Genomic DNA, 12,105 nt, shown 5'->3' on the forward strand with positions numbered 1-12,105 from the left:
AGATCATTATTTTTCCCCTTTGTAATTGGTTACATTCAATATTAGAGCTATTCCAAGACTGTCAATATCCCATTCCTCATCAATCCTTTATCAGCCTTAGCATCCACTGACAACTCCTAAACACTATGACAGTTGCCAAATGGGAACATTGCATGTGTATCATTCTTTCTATGCTTATTAGTTGGCATTCCCTTGTAAGGAACAGCTTTCCCTTCTTACTGATTGATACATCGACACTTACGGATTCCTATTCTAATCAAAAAGTTATAAACTATTTACTGTCATCATTCATTTTAATATTTAAGTTATGCAAGATCTGGCCAGTGGGAGGCTCTTCAAGCTGGCTCTATTGTCCTTTTGAAACATTTCCATCATATTTTGAGCATTTCCTTACTGGTATGAGATGTTCCAGGTTCGTTTCATACTTTTCCTGGCCTAGCTCTGGAATCAGACCTTTCTCCAAAGGGCCCCGATTCCTTCTAGTGGAGGACAGCATTTAGGCACCAAGATCTGGGTTCTCAAAGTGCTCCTTCTTAGTTGAGTACATTGCCTTTTGGCTCTCTCAGTAAATGCTGCACTTGAAAATCTATGTGTATATGTGCACACATAAATTTATGACTAATTTTATATCTATCTGTGTGTGTGTGTGTCTGTGTATGGTACATACACATACCATAAATCCATACTCTCTAACACCAATCGAACACATCCAATTCCAATCCAAAACCTCAGGATTATTTTCAGTCTTCTTCCTTCTTCTGTTTGTAAGTATTTTCTCCAACAGTGAGAAACCTGGCTTTCATTATCTTTAATGAAATTATCTTTATCTTTAATTATCTTTAATACCGTTATGTGGCACTACCATATGACTCCACCCTGCCTCCCTGAATATCTTGGCATGCAGGGGAGGTAAGGGCTTCTTATGTGCTTTTAGAGATTTTTTTTTTTTTTAAACATCTTTATTGGAGTATAATTGCTTTACAATGGTGTGTTAGTTTCTGCTTTATAACAAAGCGAATCAGTTATACATATGTCCCCATCTCTCTTCCCTCTTGCGTCTCCCTCCCTCCCACCCTCCCTTCCCCACCCCTCTAGGTGGTCACAAAGCACCAAGCTGATCTCCCTCTACTATGCGGCTGCTTCCCACTAGCTATCTATTTTACGTTTGGTAGTGTATATATGTCGATGCCACGCTCTCACTTTGTCCCAGCTTACCCTTCCCCCTCCCCATACCCTCAATTCCATTCTCTAGTAGGTCTGTGTCTTTATTGCCATCTTGCCTCTAGGTTCTTCATGACCTTTTTTTTTTTTTTTTTTTTGGCTTAGATTCCATATATATGTGTTAGCATACGGTATTTGTTTTTCTCTTTCTGACTTACTTCACTCTGTATGACAGACTCTAGGTCCATCCACCTCACTACAAATAACTCAATTTCGTTTCTTTTCATGGCTGAGTAATATTCCATAGTATATATGTGCCCCATCTTTATCCATTCATCTGTTGATGGACACTTAGGTTGCTTCCATGTCCTGGCTATTGTAAATAGAGCTGCAGTGAACATTGTGGTACATGACTCTTTGAATTATGGTTTTCTCAGGGTATATGCCCAGTAGTGGGATTGCTGGGTCGTATGGTAGTTCTATTTTTAGTTTTTTAAGGAACCTCCATACTGTTCTCCATAGTGGCTGTATCAATTTACATTCCCACCAACAGTGCAAGAGGGTTCCCTTTTCTCCACACCCTCTCCAGCATTTATTGTTTCTAGATTTTTTGATGATGGCCATTCTGACCGGTGTGAGATGATATCTCATTGTAGTTTTGATTTGCATTTCTCTAATGATTAATGATGTTGAGCATTCTTTTATGTGTTTGTTGGCAATCTGTATATCTTCTTTGGAGAAATGTCTATTCAGGTCTTCTGCCCATTTTTGGATTGGGTTGTTTGTATGTTGATATTGAGCTGCATGAGCTGCTTGTAAATTTTGGAGATTAATCCTTTGTCACCTGCTTCATTTGCAAATATTTTCTCCCATTCTGAGGGTTGTCTTTTCGTCTTGTTTATGGTTTCCTTTGCTGTGCAAAAGCTTTTAAGTTTCATTAGGTCCCATTTGTTTATTTTTGTTTTTATTTCCATTTCTCTAGAAGGTGGGTCAAAAAGGATCTTGCTGTGATTTATGTCATAGAGTGTTCTGCCTATGTTTTCCTCTAAGAGTTTTATAGTGTCTGGCCTTACATTTAGGTCTTTAATCCATTTTGAGTTTATTTTTGGGTATGGTGTTAGGGAGCATTCTAATTTCATTCTTTTACATGTAGCTGTCCAGTTTTCCCAGCACCACTTATTGAAGAGGCTGTCTTTCCCCCACTGTATATTCTTGCCTCCTTTATCAAAGAAAAGGTGACCATATGTGCATGGGTTTATCTCTGGGCTTGCTATCCTGTTCCATTGATCTATATTTCTGTTTTTGTGCCAGTACCACACTGTATTGATTACTGTAGCTTTGTAGTATAGTCTGAAGTCAGGGAGCCTGATTCCTCCAGCTCCATTTTTCTTTCTCAAGATTGCTTTGGCTATTCGGGGTCTTTTGTGTTTCCACACAAATTGTGAAATTTTTTGTTCTAGGTCTGTGAAAAATGCCAGTGGTAGTTTGATAGGGATTGCATTGAATCTGTAGTGTGCTTTGGGTAGTACAGTCACTTTCACAATGTTGATTCTACCAATCCAAGAACATGGTATATCCATCTATTTGTATCATCTTTAATTTCTTTCATCAGTGTCTTATAATTTTCTGCATACAGGGCTTTTGTCTCCTTAGGTAGGTTTATTCCTAGATATTTTATTCTTTTTGTTGCAATGGTAAATGGGAGTGTTTTCTTAATTTCACTGTGAGATTTTTCATTATTAGTGGATAGGAATGCAAGAGATTTCTGTGCATTTTGTATCCTGCTACTTTACCAAATTCATTGATTTGCTCTAGTAGTTTTCTGGTAGCATCCTTAGGATTCTCTATGTATAATATCATGCCATCTGCAAACAGTGTAAGCTTTACTTCTTCTTTTCTGATTTGGATTCCTTTAATTTCTTTTTCTTCTCTTACTGCTGTGGCTAAAACTTCCAAAACTATGTTGAATAACAGTGGTGAGAGTGGGCAACCTTGTCTTGTTCCTGATCTTAGTGGAAATGGTTTCAGTTTTTCACCACTGAGGACGATGTTGGCTGTGGGTTTGTCACATATGGCCTTTATTATGTTGAGGAAAGTTCCCTCTATGCCTACTTTTTGGAGGGTTTTTATCATAAATGGGTGTTGAATTTTGTCAAAAGCTTTCTCTGCATCTATTGAGATGATCATATGGTTTTTCTCCTTCAATTTGTTAATATGGTGTATCACATTGATTGATTTGCGTATATTGAAGAAGCCTTGCATTCTTGGGATAAACCCCACTTAATCATGGTGTATGATCCTTTTAATGTGCTGTTGGATTCTGTTTGCTAGTATTTTGTTGAGGATTTTTGCATCTATGTTCATCAGTGATATTGGCCTGTAGTTTTCTTTCTTTGTGACATCTTTATCTGGTTTTGGTATCAGGGTGATGGTGGCCTCGTAGAATGAGTTGGGGAGTGTTCCTCCCTCTGCTGTATTTTGGAAGAGTTTGAGAAGGATAGGTGTTAGCTCTTCTCTAAATGTTTGATAGAATTCACCTGTGAAGCCATCTGGTCCTGGGCTTTTGTTTGTTGGAAGATTTTTAATCACAGTTTCAATTTCAGTGCTGGTGATTGGTCTGTTCATACTTTCTATTTCTTCCTGGTTCAGTCTCAGAAGGTTGTGCATTTCTAAGAATTTGCCCATTTCTTCCAGGTTGTCCATTTTATTGGCATATAGTTGCCTGTAGTAATCTCTCATGATCCTTTGTATTTCTGCAGTGTCAGTTGTTACTTCTCCTTTTTCATTTCTAATTCTATTGATCTGAGTCTTCTCCCTTTTTTTCCTGATGAATCTGGCTAATGGTTTATCAATTTTGTTTATCTTCTCAAAGAACCATCTTTTAGTTTTATTAATCTTTGCTATCGTTTCCTTCATTTCTTTCTGATCTGATCTTTATGATTTGTTTCCTTCTGCTAACTTTGGGGTTTTTTGTTCTTCTTTCTCTGATTGCTTTAGGTGTAAAGTTAGGTTGTTTGAGATGTTTCTTGTTTCTTAAGGTAGGGTTGTATTGCTATAAACTTCCCTCTTAGAACTGCTTTTGCTGCATCCCATAGGTTTTGGGTCGTCGTGTTCTCATTGTCATTTGTTTCTAGGTATTTTTTGATTTCCTCTTTGATTTCTGCAGTGATCTCTTGGTTATTAAGTAGTGTATTGTTTAGTCTCCATGTGTTTGTATTTTTCACAGATTTGATATCCAGTCTCATAGCACTGTGGTCGGAAAAGATACTTGATACGATTTCAATTTTCTTAAATTTACCAAGGCTTGATTTGTGACCCAAGATATGATCCTGGAGAATGTTCCATGAACACTTGAGAAGAATGTATATTCTGTTGTTTTTGGATGGAATGTCCTATAAATATCAATTAAGTCCATCTTGTTTAATGTATCATTTAAAGCTTGTGTTTCCTTATTTATTTTCATTTTGGATGATCTGTCCATTGGTGAAAGTGGGGTGTTAAAGTCCCCTACTATGATTGTGTTACTGTCGATTTCCCCTTTTATGGCTGTTGGCATTTGCCTTATGTATTGAGGTGCTCCTATGTTGGGTGCATAAATATTTATGATTGTTATATCTTCTTCTTGGATCGATCCCTTGATGATTACGTAGTGTCCTTCTTTGTCTCCTGTAATAGTCTTTGTTTTAAAGTCTATTTTGTCTGATATGAGAATTGCTACTCCAGCTTTCTTTTGATTTCCATGTGCATGGAATATCTTTTTCCATCCCCTCACTTTCAGTCTGTATGTGTCCCTAGGTCTGAAGTGGGTCTCTTGTAGACAGCATATATACGGGTCTTGTTTTTGTATCCATTCAGCAAGTCTATGTCTTTTGGTTGGAGCATTTAATCCATTTACATTTAAGGCAATTATCAATATGTATGTTCCTATTACCATTTTCTTAATTGTTTTGGGGTTGTTATTGTAGGGCTTTTCCTTCTCTTGTGTTTCCTGCCTAGAGAAGTTCCTTTAGCATTTGTTGTAAAGTGGGTTTGGTGGTGCTGAATTCTCTTAGCTTTTGCTTGTCTGTAAAGGTTTTAATTTCTCCATCAAATCTGAATGAGATCCTTGCTGGGTAGAGTAATCTTGGTTGTAGGTTTTTCTCCTTCATCACTTTAAATATGTCCTGCCATTCCCTTCTGGCTTGCAGAGTTTCTGCTGAAAGATCAGCTGTTAACCTTATGGGGATTCCCTTGTGTGTTATTTGTTGTTTTTCCCTTGCTGCTTTTAATATTTTTTCATTGTATTTAATTTTTGATAGTTTGATTAATATGTGTCTTGGCGTGTTTCTCCTTGGATTTATCCTGTATGGGACTCTCTGTACTTCCTGGACTTGATTAACTATTTCCTTACCCATATTAGGAAAGTTTTCAACTATAATCTCTTCAAATATTTTCTCAGTCCCTTTCTTTTTGTCTTCTTCTGGGACCCGTATAATTCGAATGTTGGTGCTAGATTCTTATACCTCACTTTTATAGAACTTATATACGATCATGGCTTGCTTTCTTCTCTGTATCCCCAACAGACTGTAAGTTCAGACAGTGAAACCTATCTGTGCCTTTTTGGCTCAGAGTAAGAAATATTTATCGATGGAATAAAACAAAGAGTTTTCACTGGACAATTTTAGGAATCAACAGTGATAAAATCTTAAGAATGGACTAGATTTCAAGAAGTGAGAGAAAAAAGGTCAAAGAATCAAAGATATAATTTTCTTAAAATACCAAAAAGAGGTAGGAAAGGAAACAAACTGTACAGGTATGATATTAGCCAGGGGACCAGGACCAACATTTCAGAATGCATGAGGGGGAGTTTCCAGAAGAAAGAAATGGTCAACAGTGTCAAAAGTTATAAAGAAGTGAATTAGGAGGAGGAGTGAATATGTATGACTAAACATTATCTTCAATTGTGAGTTTGAAGTTCTTCCTCTTTTTAAAGTCTCTAAGTGGTTCAAGTTTTATACTCTGATTGTGAATTTCTAAATCTCATTGGTGACACCATGTTTTATCACTGGAAACCATTTTCTTCGAAATTTTACTTTTTCTTGTTTATCCTGGAACATCAGAACAATTGACAAGTCTTCCTGCTATTATCACTTAAAAATATAGCATAATCCTATAGAAATCTTGATCAATGTCAAGTTGTCTTTCAAAACGAGTGTCTTTACCAAAATTTAACTCTTTAGTCGCCAGTGTTTGTCTTTTGGTAAGTCAAATCTCTAACTTTTAAAACATTTTGATCAGTCCCGGGATGACCGGATGATGGTTTTGTGCATCAAAAGAGCACGATCACTAGATTCTTTAAACCTTTAATATCAGGAAAAATAAACAGATTTATACATCTTGTGGGTCAATATATATTCTCATATTTGTCAACAAGTTAAATGTATTCCATTGATAATTGTTTAACTAGTCACAAATTTTGGCACACATTTTTTGTCTATAAAAGATCTTCATTCTGACAGGGAAATTGACACTAATGATGAGAATGCTTAATAATAACAATCATAATATCAACAAAAATATATACTTGTGAGTCAGTACATCTGTGCCAGGAATTGTGCTAAGCATTTTATATTTATTTCCCTCAATGCTTACAACAATCCCACGAGGTTGTTATTATAAATCCTTTCTGATGATGAGAAACTGAGATTTAGTACAGAAGTTTGTTAATTTGTCCATGGTTATACTATCTGTAAGTAGTAGAGCCAGGACTTCAAATCAGATCAACATATTCCGAAAGTTCTAAAAGATAAGCCTTAAATCCTAGGATTTAAAATAAATGAAATAACATAAAATATTATTAAGTATTTTAAACTAATTAATAATTCAACGAAGGAGTTTCTTGCTGCAGAAAAAATCATTTAGTTTACAGAAGATTCATCATATGATTACAATGGTGAGCCCCTCTAGGATCTTAAAATTCTGGTGTGTATTTCCTTGAATACCATTATATGTATATAATCTACTCACAGAGACTAAACACTCAATGATGATTAAAAAATAGTGAATTTATCTATGCCTTTATGATATAATTCAGTTAACAATTTTGACCTACCAAATTTTTTTAATGGGCCCCCTCAATTACATGAAATGAAGTAGAACGAAATAATTATGAAATTTTGGAACTAGAAGGGATTTTAGAAATACAGGAGTCCACTCTCATTTTACCTGTAAGAAAAGCAAGGCCCAGGAAGGTTAAGTGACTTGCTCAAAGTCATACATTGCTGGGCTTTGCTGGCATTTGGATATAAGATGCTTGACACATTAAGGTCCTGCTAACAATACCACTGTCATTTTTTTTTCCTGTAAAAAGGCAATATCAGTAGAAAAGATATTAAAATTCAGAAGTGTGACATTCAGTGTGGAAAGATATTTGTCTCCAAATTACAACTCACCATTTGACATATATATTTACTTATTTATTTTTCTTTTTTCTGTTATCTCAACCACTGTAACTGCACTGTCCAATATAGTAGCCCTTTGCCACATGTGGTTATTTAAATTAAAATGAATGAAGTTAAAAATTCGATTCCTCAGTCACACTAGCCACATTTCAAGTGCTCAAAGGTGCTCAAAGTACCTGAGCTACTGCATATGACAGTGCAGATATGGAACATTTCTCTCTTCCCAGAAAGTTGTTGGGCGCTGCTGCATTAGAACGCCAGTTCCATGAGAGAGGGATTCTCTTAGTTTGTTTTCTGATGTATCCCACATGGAGAATGGTGCCTCGCACATAGTAAACCTCAACAAATTTTTGTTGAATGACTATTTCTGAGAGTGATTTTTGTACAGCCCTATGAACTTTCCAATCATATATATGGCAACGCATTTTTTTGGTATTGGCTTATGTCCAAAAAGGGAATATCTGTGACAAAATGGCTGTTAAAATAATGAAATGCAGTTTGGCAAAAGAAGTAAACATTGTACCAAAAAGCCTGATATACTGCTAACTTAAATTGAGTAAGATAGCACAGTGTTCACTATGTAAACTTTTCTTGGTTTGGGAAGGAGAATGAATTTCTTCTTTGCCAGAGATTTTGAATTTGTTAATTTCCTTTGTCCTACAAAGGTAGAAAATAATTGGAAAAGACATATATCCCAGGACATGGTCATAATTCAAAGTCAAAAGAAAATAATATATTTTTCATTGTGTTTCACTGGATTTCAAATAATAATTTAAATACTTTAACAGTGTAATTAACACAATAGAGATTTACTACAGTCTTCTTTACGATTTCAGCTACAAGACTCCTATCATTTACTCAATGTAGAACTTAATTCTCTTTATGCAGCTGAAGTCCTTCTCTTATGTTTTCACATTGATATCATTAAATAAATTCAAATTCTACGTATGAAATACTTTACAAAGACAAAATTACTGGGAAAGGACATGTTAAATAGCATTTATTCTGAAAAACAGAACATGTAAGGAAGAGTAAGTGTAGTATGTTTAAAATATAGGTACCTTGGTTATACGGGGGGATACAGTACATTTATTTTCAGTATATGAGTAAATGTCCCAACAACCTGTTTTTTTTTTTTTTCTGCTCAAATGCTTGCTGATTTTTCCCTATCTGAAAAGTGAAGGATAGTCTTCTCAAGATTTGCCTATCCTTAACATCCATTATGTTTTTCATTTTATCATGTATAGTAAGAACTATACATTCAGTATTAACAAAGAATAATCTCATATACTGAATAACCAGAAGAATAAAATATCTGTACTTTCATTTACATATATAATTAACTAATAATATCTTTATCTGGTCACAAATAAAATTCCTGTTCAATGCAAACTTTAAACATACAGAAATAAAAAAAGAAATCACTCATAATCCTATCACCCAGAAATAAAGGATAAGTCCCTTACAGTCTTTTTGGGGTGTGTGTGTGTGTGCGTGTGCGTGCATGTTGGGGGGGTGTGGAGTGGAGGAGCTGAGTTTGTACAGTGATATATGGTAAAGGTGACATACCACACAGGTTTGTGCCTTTTTTACATTTGGTAATAGATCATAAACATTCTGTCATATCAATAAATTTAATCCTATAACATACCTTTTAATAGCTGCATACTATTTCACCATTTGGATATACTATAATTTATTTAACCACTCATTCATCTATTATTGGACAAATATCTTTGAGACTTTCAGTAGAATGGTCAGATGCAGTGTACTTTTAGAATGTCAAAATCAGCTTTAGAATATAAAATGGTCAACAGCATTCACTATGTTACCTCAATTCACACACCTGTTTATAGAGTTTCAGGAATGGTGAGAAATTCCAATTCTATAGGGTCAACAAATCAATAGTTTATTCTTGGTGTCACTCATTAACAGTCTCTATATTTCCGGCTGTCTTGGTTTTCTTAGCATAGTGTTGAATGAACACTGTGAATTTTTCAGATTAAACATTTTATCTATGAGAAGGATAAAGACCTCCAGGTTATGGATACTTCAACACCACCAACCTATTCTGACAGTTGAACCAATTCCGGTGTAATTTCTATGTTTCATGTGTTCTCTCATAGATATTTATTCTTTGCAACATTGCAGATTTTTGTAATTTTACTTTGCTTTCATAATTTTAGATACTATTACCTTTTCTTGCATTTTTTGGGCATAGTGATTTGATACCATGTTCCAAATACCCAGTCCATAAATATATAAACAGTATAAGTAAGCCATTGTGGATTTAGTTCAGACCCATGAAAACCATCTCAGAAGTACTTAAAAATTATAGTCTAATCATTAGTAATTATAAATTCTGGAGAAGCTGTTTATTAAAAGATTGTCTTTTACATATTCAAAATGACTAGTCAACACCACTGAAGAAGTTAATAGCGTACTTTTTATTTTCTTAGATACAATATACCAATAAAAGAAAATTTTATTAGTTTATGATCATTTTAAATAGACTAAATAAGAAATTTAACACTTGTTTTTATATACATCATTCCAATTAATCACAAAAATAGCTTTGCCAATTCTACTTTAATGACTACATAATGAAATTGAAGAAATGTTTTGTTGTTTGAAAAGGTCATGCTACTAAATAGTTAATAGTGTAAACATTGCTTTAGGAAATGTTTAACAGTTTGCTCAAAATTCTTTAAAAAATAGTATAAATGTAAATTATTATAAATTTGAAAGACAGATGTTTGGATTAATGAAGCTTAACTATATATGGGGAGGGGGGCAAAAAAGGGCCACTCATAGAAGAGTACAATTGTTTTAAAATATACTTAGGTAAAGACTGTTTAAAAGTCTTGAGGAAAAAGAACTTGTATCATAACTCTTTATTACCTTTAACTTTTTAATTGCCTCTTTTAAAAATCCAAAGGTTGTTGTTCTTAAAAAAAATTTCAAACAACCTAGACTTACAACTCCACATTTCTACCACTAACCCATTCTTCCTAAAAGTGTCTTTCATTTTGTCAGTTTCTTTAGGTGTGGAACTCAGTATCTTATACATAGCAGGTATTTCAACAATGTCAAATGGATGCAATTCCAATAACTCCATGAGATTTTCATTATTCATATGCAATAAATGGAATCAGAAAAATTCTCACATGCTTGTACAAGAAATTCACATTTCCCTAATGGAGATTTTCACACACCTCTTATATCTACGAAATACATAAAACTATGAATGGGATGTCTGAAACACCATGAAGACTGCAATGAAAGATACAACTTTCTGTCCTTAGAAAAGGAAATTTAAAAGACTCAGGCACCTATAAGTAGATCTGACTGTCAATACATATAGGTTCACCCACAGAGAAAATAAAACTCCCATATGTTGAAACACTTGGCATCCGTGCACTTCTTTTTCCTATTTCATGCCATGTTTCCCTGGCCCTATGTACTGAATGCATTTTCAGTGTGAAGGAGAACACTCCTCCAGCTGCTAATGTGAGGACTTCTAGCCCTGTAACCATGAGATGACCCAGCACTGCTGCCTGCTTAGAGTTCTCCCCTGGGGGTGAATGTGGGTGCTGGCACTCTTTGCTGTGCATTAGAAGCAGAGAACACCAGCAATTGGGACACTTCAAGGACACTGCATAATTTCAGTAAGAGTTAGGAGAGGAGAAGGAAAACTCCATTTCTATCAAATGTGCTATCAAAGTAAGCACAGCTTTCTTGTTCCATTTTTTGGTCAGGAAGGAAGTGGAAATTTTTGAAAAATGAAAAAGATTTTATTGTGATAAAAATAATAATAAACCAGGGTTTACTTTAAATCTGGGAAAATGATGTATACAAAAACAAAGAGAGTGACAAAACAATCATCTTGACATTAATATTCCATATGGTTAAGCATTTAATTTCTTCTTGTGTTATATATATATATATACACACACACACACACACACACACACATGCATGTTGTCTCTATTCTAAACCTAAACTATAAGCTACCTGCAAGTAAAAACTGTGCTTTATTCTCTTTAGCAAATAAATATTTATGTTATTGATAAACTATCTGAGGATGAAAGTCTATGAAATCACAGAGCTCTTATAGGTAAAGATAGTTGGATGATCTATTGTTAACTATTAATAGATCTAACCCTTCTAGAAGCAGCTAATTATATGCTTGATATGCCACTATAATTGGGCAAAATTGGTAAGTTACAGCCATGTTATTGTAACTATATAATATAAAAATAAGCTTAAGTATGTTCGTAGAAAATTTTATTGCCATCCTTTGCAGTATAATCTGCATTTACCAAAATTATATATATTTTGAAAGGTAGGTTCAAAGTATATGGTAGACTCCAAGGGTCAGCAAACTTTTTTCTGTTAAGATCTAGACAGTAAATATTTTAGGGTTGCAGGCCACCTATGGTCTCCATCATGATCACTCAGATCTGCTACTGCAGTGTAAAAGAAGCCATAGACAATACATAAA

At 34.6% G+C, this 12,105-nt stretch overlaps 1 protein-coding gene across 19 annotated transcripts in view; it reads right to left on the reverse strand.

Annotated features, from left to right (window-relative positions):
• The window catches only part of SSBP2 (single stranded DNA binding protein 2), a 329,776-nt gene that overhangs the window by 92,361 nt on the left and 225,310 nt on the right, over positions 1 to 12,105 (reverse strand). The window lies entirely within an intron of this gene.

This window comes from Balaenoptera borealis, assembly GCF_965194805.1.
Source record: "Balaenoptera borealis genome assembly, chromosome: 2".
Classification (NCBI taxonomy): Eukaryota; Metazoa; Chordata; class Mammalia; order Artiodactyla; family Balaenopteridae; genus Balaenoptera; species Balaenoptera borealis.